The 9,080-nt window shown below is 39.3% G+C and overlaps 1 long non-coding RNA gene across 1 annotated transcript in view; it reads left to right on the plus strand.

Annotated features, from left to right (window-relative positions):
- LOC142829539 (uncharacterized) overlaps positions 1-7,413 on the plus strand; it is a 32,168-nt gene extending 24,755 nt beyond the window's left edge. Inside the window, exon 3 of the long non-coding RNA XR_012904034.1 lies at positions 3,986-7,413. This is a non-coding gene — a long non-coding RNA (uncharacterized LOC142829539). The remainder of the gene's footprint in view (positions 1-3,985) is intronic.
- Positions 7,414-9,080: the final 1,667 nt, after the last annotated feature.

Here is a 9,080-nt window from a genome sequence, read left to right on the forward strand (position 1 = left end):
GAACTAGGCGTTAGTCCTCGTAAAATGAGGTTTACCTAGTTCGAACTAAGCGCTCCGCTAGTTCGATTCAAATTCGAACTAGCGGAGCGCTAGTGTAGCGCATAGGAAAGTTAGTTCGAACTAACGTCCGTTAGTTCGAACTAACTTTCTAGTGTAGACATACCCTAACCTACTTTATAAAGTACAAGGGAATCTATATGTCTCATTTTATATGTTGTTTCTTGTTGTCCATGATTTTACCTTATGTAGATTATATGCTTAGATAATATTGAACACATAGTTGCTGCTCAATAAATACTAATACATATTTTATAACTGCTAATAAAGTACAAATTCAATTTGTATGAGGCATCTTAAAAATAAACTGGCTTTGTCTATCAAATCCACATCCTTTTTGAGTATCCTATCCTTCCTTCTTTTTATGAATCTTATTGTAAGCCAAATGCATGAAACCTGATTCTTCCATCTAAACTATCAGTGGAATGCAGGCCCAGCTGCCTGAAATGGTGAATACAACTAGAGGAAAACACATATTTGCAAAAGCTGCAAGTCTTTATCTTTACCTTGGTCCCACAAGATTCACTAACAGAAGCTTCAATTTAATGGTACCAGTAATTTTTCTACTGCACTCTCCACAGTGAGGTAATTAAGTCACGAAATCAGCAATTTCTTTTGCACAATAGACCAAGCTTTTCTCCTCTATGTAATTATTTTATATTGCCTCTTAAAAATTGTCTATTAAATAAAAGCTGCTGGCATGGTCAGCTAAAAGTGATAGCTCAGAAGTATTAAGACCAATTATGATTACTTTATGTCTTTTTTTAAGGGTTTTTACATCTTGGCAAAGCACTGATCTCTGCAGATGTCTGTGAAAGGTGAAGTTCAAATAAAGATGTGCTGGTTGGACAGAAGTTCCACTGCACAGAGTAATATTGCTGCCCAATGTATAGATCACTCTAAGAAATTGGTTCCAACAGAGTGATTTTAAGAAGAAAGTTTTTATTAAAGTATCTTCTTTATGAATAGTTACATCCAATATGTCCTTTGTGGGATGATGAAATAAGAGTGACAAACTCCAACTTACAAAGCTCATGTAAAAACTATACCAAAATATTTTTAGTTGACTAATATAAAATGGATTTCTCATTGACAGCTGCTCACTGGTTACAAAAGAAGTGAACCACTAAATTGTATAGATTTAGAACTTGGGTAAAAATTTCATACACACCTCAGTGACACAGGCTTGGGTTTCTAAATGTAGTTGGACAACTAAATATGCAGTTTGGTATTTGGTGAGATTTTAAGGTAATTTTAATAGAAATTAGTTATATAACCTGCCTACCTGCTTTTCAAAATCTCACTGTGTGTCCATCTGCATTTTTTACACTCCTAAAAATCTGTCCATTAGCAGCCAAATCATGTTTTTAAGAGACATAGGGAAAATTTTCAAAATCACAAATACCATTTAGGCAGCTGACTCACATTAATTTTCAATAGAAGTCAAGCATATAATTGCCATTTGTGCTTTTGAAAATCTCCCCCTTAAGTTTTATCATCCTTCAGTAAGCCAGAGGGATGGGGAGGGAGGTTCCTCTCAGGGCACATTTACACTGACCGTGCTGGAAAACAACAATCTGGTGTTCAATTTAGCAGATTCAATTTAGACCCATAAATTGAATGCTGAGAACTGTTCCAGCCAGCGCCTATACTTCTTGCAGTTGTGAGCAGTAAGGGAAGCCGAAGGAAGCGTTTGCTCCTGTCAGCCTTCTGCTGTGTGGACGCTGTCAAACTTGGCTTAAGGTAAGTCAACTCCAGCTACATGTAGAATATGTAGCTGGAGTTGCATACCTTAAGTCGACGTTCCAGGTCTAGTGTAGACCTGGCCTCTGGTTATCACAGAATGTGATTGCAGCTTGAGTAAATATTCTCAGGCTAGCTTGACAAGAAACCAGGATTGCTATTGGTGAAACTAAAGCTTGTGCTGCCACAGCTTAACTGTGTTGGTATCGGAACAATCAAGATTAAAGCTAGTTCAGAGATGTTTACTCAAGTGCAGTGAGTCCCCATGATTGCATTATAAGCAACCCCCTGACCAAAGCACGTAAGTGCCTAAGTCACTTCTAAAAATGTTTCTATGGCTACTAAGTAATTTAAGTGCTTTTGAAAACTTTGTCCCTTAGTAAACCTTGAAGGGGTATATTAATTGCTAGTCATCTTTGGATCATGATGCTGCTAAATTCTTGTGTTCAAAGGAGTTTTATGTACACACATGTGCCTATTCACACACACCTTTTAGGGGGCAGAAATTGGCCAGTATTTTCTACAAAATTGTCTCTAAGTTTGTTGTAACAGACATCTTTTTCTTGTAGAATTTTATTTACATGGGTTTGCCCTCGCTTCTTCCTCTGAATGATCTCAGTGACATCACAGAAAAATGGAATCTTTGAAGCATATTTCCATTGTGTTGTATTTCAGGTTTTATTTTCTGTTTTCTATCTGTAATATCCTGTGCTGGTCATGGCTATCATAGACTGATTATTACAGTACAGTTTTTTTTATTTATAAGATGCTGTGTAGTGTTCACTCATCATTCTCATATCTCATCATCTCACAACCATTCATGATCTTTGCTTCTCTAGACTGCTGTTGGATAGGAAGCATTATTATCCCTGTTTTAAAGAGGTAGACATTGAGGCATAGAAACTTTAAGTGAGTTGCCCAATTTTCAGAGAAAATTAGTGGCAGAGCTAACCACAGGACCATTCATGGGAAATGTCATTTGTTTGGGTTTTTTTAATTCTTGGTATCCTCTAGTATTTGACAACACGTAAGTCATCCCGAATATCAAAGTTTTACATATCTTCTCTGGAAGGCCTAATATCCCCTATTTTGAAAAAGAACTCCCATTCCCCCTCCCCCCACACACAAACTAGTTTTGGTTTCTATCTTCTTGTATAGCTTCCATTACCATAGTTACTGACCATCTCACAATCATATATGCCCACAATAATGTTTGGTATGGACAAAGTACAATTATCCACAATACACTGTTGGAGAGAATAACTGATTTCTTCAAGGTCATAGAGAAAGTCTAAGAATTAATTCTTAGGGGAATTAACCTAAGGAATTAACCTCAATCTCAGGCTAGCCCCCTATCCAACTGAACCATCTTGCCTCCCTTTATTATCATCATCAGGGAAAATAATTTATTTCATTCCATTCCCTGTATCATTTGGATCATATGGGATTACCTTTATTTTCTTCCTCACCTACATCTACAGATGTTTCTACTGTTTCTTCCTTTAAAGCTTAATTTATGCACCTTGACATTCCTGTTTTTGAATGGCTTTCTGATGGCTAACCAAAGATTCAGTCAGAGCCTTCTGTGATGCAGTGCTGCTTGAAGTGTCCAGTCTTTCCTCTGTGTCCCAGAGCACAAGTGCAAATGTTATTTTGGCAAAAGGAATGTTTAGAAAGATCAAGAAACAGAACAGCCTTTTGGATCACATTCTACTTTCTTTTTCTTTATGTTTTTGTTTATTCTCAATCCATTGGAAACAAGAACAAAGTGTCAGATGAAAGATTTACTAACTTGCTCACTTGCATTTCTTTTCAGAAATTTTGTTAATATAATAATACTTTATACTCTCCTAGCACTATACAAACATTCTCATACAAAGAACAGCTGTATCTATGGATTAGGAAATGAGGATGATGGTACAAAACAGCAAATGAAAAAAAATGAGCAGGATTAAGAAGTACAGAGGTGAGGAAGTTGGTTTGGAAAAAGGAAGATTTGATGTGGTAGTATCTGACCCCATTAGCACAATGTGCGAGTTACCCATGTGACAAAGGATGGGACTTTGAATTAAGTAATGTTTGTAAGGCAATTTGTATACAAAATAAAGTACTGTAGAACATAGAGTGATTATAATTTTTGATTACTAATAAAAATAATTAACTGTTTTTGTTTTTATCTTCATAGATAATTCAGTGTTGAGAAAACACACACACAAAAACCATTATATTCAACTACTAGGCTCTTAGAAATCTGAGAAAGATATGCCCTCCTGCTGCTGTTTCTTCTGCAAAATTTCATTAGGTTGTTTCTTCTAGCTGGAAAAGTTTCTTCCTGGCTGATCATTAAGTGTACCTCAGTCACAAAGCTAATAATAGAAAACTCCATTATGGTTTGTGCTAATTCAGCCTACATTTTGGAACCAGCCCTAAAACCACCTGTAGGCATAATACACACTGTATCCTTTGTATACTCATGTAATCCTGAATTCTAACATTTTTTGCTGGTTATATTTATATTTGTAAAATTATGTAAAATTCAGTGTTGTTTAACTATCTACCAAATGGTTTCATTTTGATTCAGACAGGGAAATCATGTAATCTCTATAGATAAGAATTTTTTTTAATTGTGCCCCTTAAGATTTTCCCCCTGTAATTTATTTGAGAGAGGACTGGGTTAAAGTGTAATAACAAGATAAGGAAGTAGTTTTCCCTTCCCCATTCATCTAATCTGTGCCTACAGTGCAAAATGCCAGCTGTTTTAACCCTTCTGTAATAAGACACTTTAGATAACCGTGGTAAATATGCGGCAAATGTTTTCTTTGAATGGGTATACTTGAAAAGCAATGCTGTCTGCACATTTTGAAAATAAATTAACACTCCTTAAGATTTATGTTTGCCATCCCAGTTGGCAAGTCTTAATTGGAAACTCCCGAGTCCTGATTCATTGGAGTCAGTCTAGTGTATGTTATCTGATTTATTTTTAATTGAATGATCCAACTTAATTTCTTTAAACAGATAACATTGCTTATGTTTTATGTTAGTTTTCTTTCCTTTGAAGAAAGATATTTTTAGCTTTTTTCATTAATGGTTACATTTATAAAGGACCATAGAGTATCTGGATTAGAAAGAAAAAAATGTTATCTGCAGGCCAGTCCAGGCAGTTATACTCTGAGACTGTGTCTACTGCCTTGCCAATCACTTCCAACTTGACCTAGAGAAGGAATCACTTTCAGTCCCCCTTGACTCTGTCTCTAGCATTATTGATGTGTTGAAAAAGATGTCTTACTGTGACCTTGAGGAAAATCCTCGTGGACTAACAGTGGTTAGGCATAACTTTTACTGATTATTGATTAGTTTTGGAGTAACAATAGAAGATCTGTAACTCCCATAAACATAGCAGAGACTAAGCAAGAGAGAGAGTGTCTATTCTGAACTGGATATGAAAGAGGGGAAGAAAGGGGAAGAACAAAATTAAATAGGCAGAGCCTTAAGAAAACTTTCACTGAATAAAACCATTGAAATGAGCTCATTTTCCTGAATCTAAAGACTTCAAGTCCTAGGTAAAGAATTAACATAAACATTATAGGAAACTCAGTTGATTCTACAGTAAAGTACTTTCACCTAAAAAATTTTTATACAAGAACAAACAGATCCTTGTTTTCTTCACTCTGATAATTGCTTTGCTTGGACTCTGAAGTTCATTTACAGCATCATTTCCCATACCCACACAAGAATGATTCATTTTCATGAATAGATCTCTACAGACCATGTAATATACTGTTAGCTGAAGGTGCGTTTTTCAGACAATATGAATATGCCACAATAATATTCAGTCAAGCACAAAGATCTGATTCTCTGTATATGAAGTAAGCAAATTGATACGTCTGCTTTCTTTGTATAATTGAAAACCTTCAGGTTGTCATTACCTATATTATCTCTCAGCTTACAAGCTGGCGTTAGCCTAATTATTTTGCATCTGGCATGTGATTATAGAACCCTGACTTGCAGTACAGAATGAAAAGCAAGTGATATCTATTCCCTTTGTTGTTATCGCTTTGCCCCATTGAATTGTTTTAGAGTAATTAGACTCTTAGAAAGTATAAAAGAAGTGAAAATGGACTGTGTGTGAAACAATGTGTCACAATTTTTATTTGTATTTACTTATGTATAGGTTTTTGTATTGATTTAGTTATTTTAAGCATATTGATCAGTAGGAATTGGATAGGTTATAGGGAATGTGTAATTGCATATGAAAGGTTTCATATGCAAGTCACCAGTTTGAATCTAGCCTAGCCTGACAGTGATTGAAAACTTCTTTGGTGGCTGGTCTGTAAGAAATAATTTAGTGTTTTCAGTTCAGTTCCTGTTGAGTCACCAACTAACCAAAAGCTACCATCACAACAAGTACCATTCTTGGCTGGAAACTCCTACAGGACCAGTGAAAAAGCTTATGAAGAATGGGGACTATCTTCTTACCTCTTGATGTAGTCTCTCTGGGCCAAAATGGAGACCTGTTCCTGAGTCAATGTGGGGGAGACTTGTACTGCTGCTTTCTAGGTTTTCTCTGTTCTATGGATAACAGAGGACATATCTCCAGGATATGTCAACCACTCAAGCCACTTGAAATTAAGAAGAAAAAAACCACAAAATTATAACCCAGGTTCCTTCCTGAGAGCAAACATGTTATATTCATTAAGATCACATTGCCTAAGCAGGAACATTTTAACTTTCCTGTATTATTCTGTGGTATATTCCCCAAGCCTGAGAAGTGAAATGAGAAACTCATTTCCTCAGTAATCAAAGCCACAGAAGGTATCTAAAAAGTCGTCCTCACAAAATCAGAGCTAATTGCACTTAAATTGCAACAATTTATTTGGGGTGAGAGTGCACAGTGGAGAAGTACACTTCTTCTGCCATGGGAGTGTACCTGCTCTAACGGCCGGTGCAGAATGTGGATAATCCCTTAGCCTCACATCCTTCAAGTCCTCTTAGGGACAGATAGTATACTCAGAGGAAGAAGCGTGATTGTGCCTGCCAACTGCACAGGAAGTGTAGTAGAGTGGCTGCTTGCCCTGTACCCACCTTGCATGATCATGCAATACGTGGACACAATCTGGCCCTTACTGTGGGATTTATAGGCCCTTAACTCTTTAAAGGCAGGCGTAGCTGCCAACTCCTTGCACATCACTTCTGAATGTGCCAAATACTGAATCTAATAGTCTCTAAACTGGAGTTCTGGAATTCATATGCTGAGAGACTAGAGAGGAATGTTGTAAATTAAAGTTGGCCAGTCTTTTACACCTGATCCTGCTGCACTGCAGGGAATGGGTCCCATTCCTGGTGACTTGTAAGGTAGTATGTTTTACACACTGAGAAATGGATGAGTCTGACATTGTAACTAAGACTAAATTGGTGTGACTTATACCTTCTTCTAGACCCCGGGGGATAAGTAACACCTATTCTGACTTATTAACTCACCTCTGATTTTGCCCTGTTGCCTTGGATCATTGAATTAAAGAATTAGTGTCTGAATTTCAGAGGTGACATGTACCTCCATGTGATCTGCACATGTGAAAATCAAACCTAGAATTTATTCTAGAACTACAGGCAGTCCCCGACTTACGCGGATCCGACTTACGTCGGATCCGCACTTACGAACGGAGCTTTCTCGCCCCGGAAGTCGGGGCGAGAAAGCCCCGTTCGTAAGCTGCTCTGGTGCCCCTGGTCTGCTGGAGACCGTCTCCAGCAGACCAGGGGCACCGGGCGGGTTCCCGCGCTTCTGAGGCTTTGCCAGGGCAAAGCCTCAGAAGCGCGGGAACCGCTGCTGCTGCCACTTGGGTGCCGGTGCCTGTGGTCTGCTGGCATCCAGACTACAGGCATCCAGACTGGAGCCGCAGCCGCGGGGGGTCCCGCGCCTCAGAGGCTTTGCCAGAGCAAAGCCTCAGAGGCGCGGCACCCCGCTGCCGCTGCGGCTCTGCTCCCCGTGTCCCTGGTCTGCTGGGGGGAGGGGGCACAGCTAGTGTGCTCCCCCTCCCCCAGCAGACCAGGCTTTTGTTTTGGACTCTGGGGCAGAGCAGCTGGGGCGCTGCCGATTGGTCCTGCAGCGCCCGTGGGCACTACTGGACCAACCCGGCAGCACCCCAGCTGCTCTGCCCCAGGTCCTGATTCAGCCGCTGCTGGTCAGTTTCAGCAGCGGCTGAATCAGGACGTCTGGGGCAGAGCAGATGGGGTGCTGCTGGGTTGGTCCAGTAGCACCCCAGCTGCTCTGCCCCAGGCGTCCCCAAGTCAGCTTCTGCTGAAACTGACCAGCGCTGACTACAGGAAGCCCCAGGCAGAGTTGCTCTGCCCCGGGCTTCCTGGAATCAGCTGCTGATCAGTTTCAGCAGCAGCTGACTTGGGGACGCCTGGGGTTCTTAAGTTGATTCTGTATGTAAGTCAGAACTGGCCAGTTCCAACTTACATACAGATTCAACTTAAGAACAAACCTACAGTCCCTATCTTGTACGTAACCCGGGGACTGCCTGTATAACAAATAACTGTACAACATGCCTCCATGAATAGAATAGAAAATGTTCTTTTGGAAAATCTTTCAATGTTATTTTTACTTAATTTCACTGGATATTTTGAAATTAGTTCTAGATTCATGTTGTACTTTGTCAATAAAGTTAAATACATTAGCATCTGGGAACATGGGCAGACAGGATAATCTGTGCCAGAGTTAAAACCCTTATTCAAGATTTTGCCTAACAGCTGGCATTTTTCATTTGCTATGTGTAGAGGGATGTACCTTGCATAAGAAACAGGGAACTTGTGTGCATCAGTATTATCCATTAAAGCCTGGAGGTTGAATCTGAAGACCCCATTATCAGTGACTTCAATGAGGTCAGGATTTCACTCCTGCTCTTGCAAGTGCTTGGTAAAATGCAATGTAGATGTGCTCCAGGGTAAATGAAGATGGAAACAAATCTACACCAATTAAATTAAATGGAGGGAGTCTGATTTTACAATCTTTACTCATCTTGGCGAGCACTTATCTAAGTACAGCATGTCTGATGAAGTCAATGGTACAATGCACATAAATAAATGTTCCCCAACTCGATGCAGGGTTTGCATAACTCATGAAGGGGTAGTATCATAGGCTATGTCTACACAGCAGTGTTATTTCAGAATAATTGACATTAGTTACTCTGACTCCTGTACCCTTCATTAAATGCGGAGTAAGGGAAGTCGGAAGAAGAGTGCTCTTTTTAGGACTTCCTGCAGTGTAGACAGCACCAAAA

This window comes from Pelodiscus sinensis, chromosome 5, assembly GCF_049634645.1.
Source record: "Pelodiscus sinensis isolate JC-2024 chromosome 5, ASM4963464v1, whole genome shotgun sequence".
Classification (NCBI taxonomy): Eukaryota; Metazoa; Chordata; order Testudines; family Trionychidae; genus Pelodiscus; species Pelodiscus sinensis.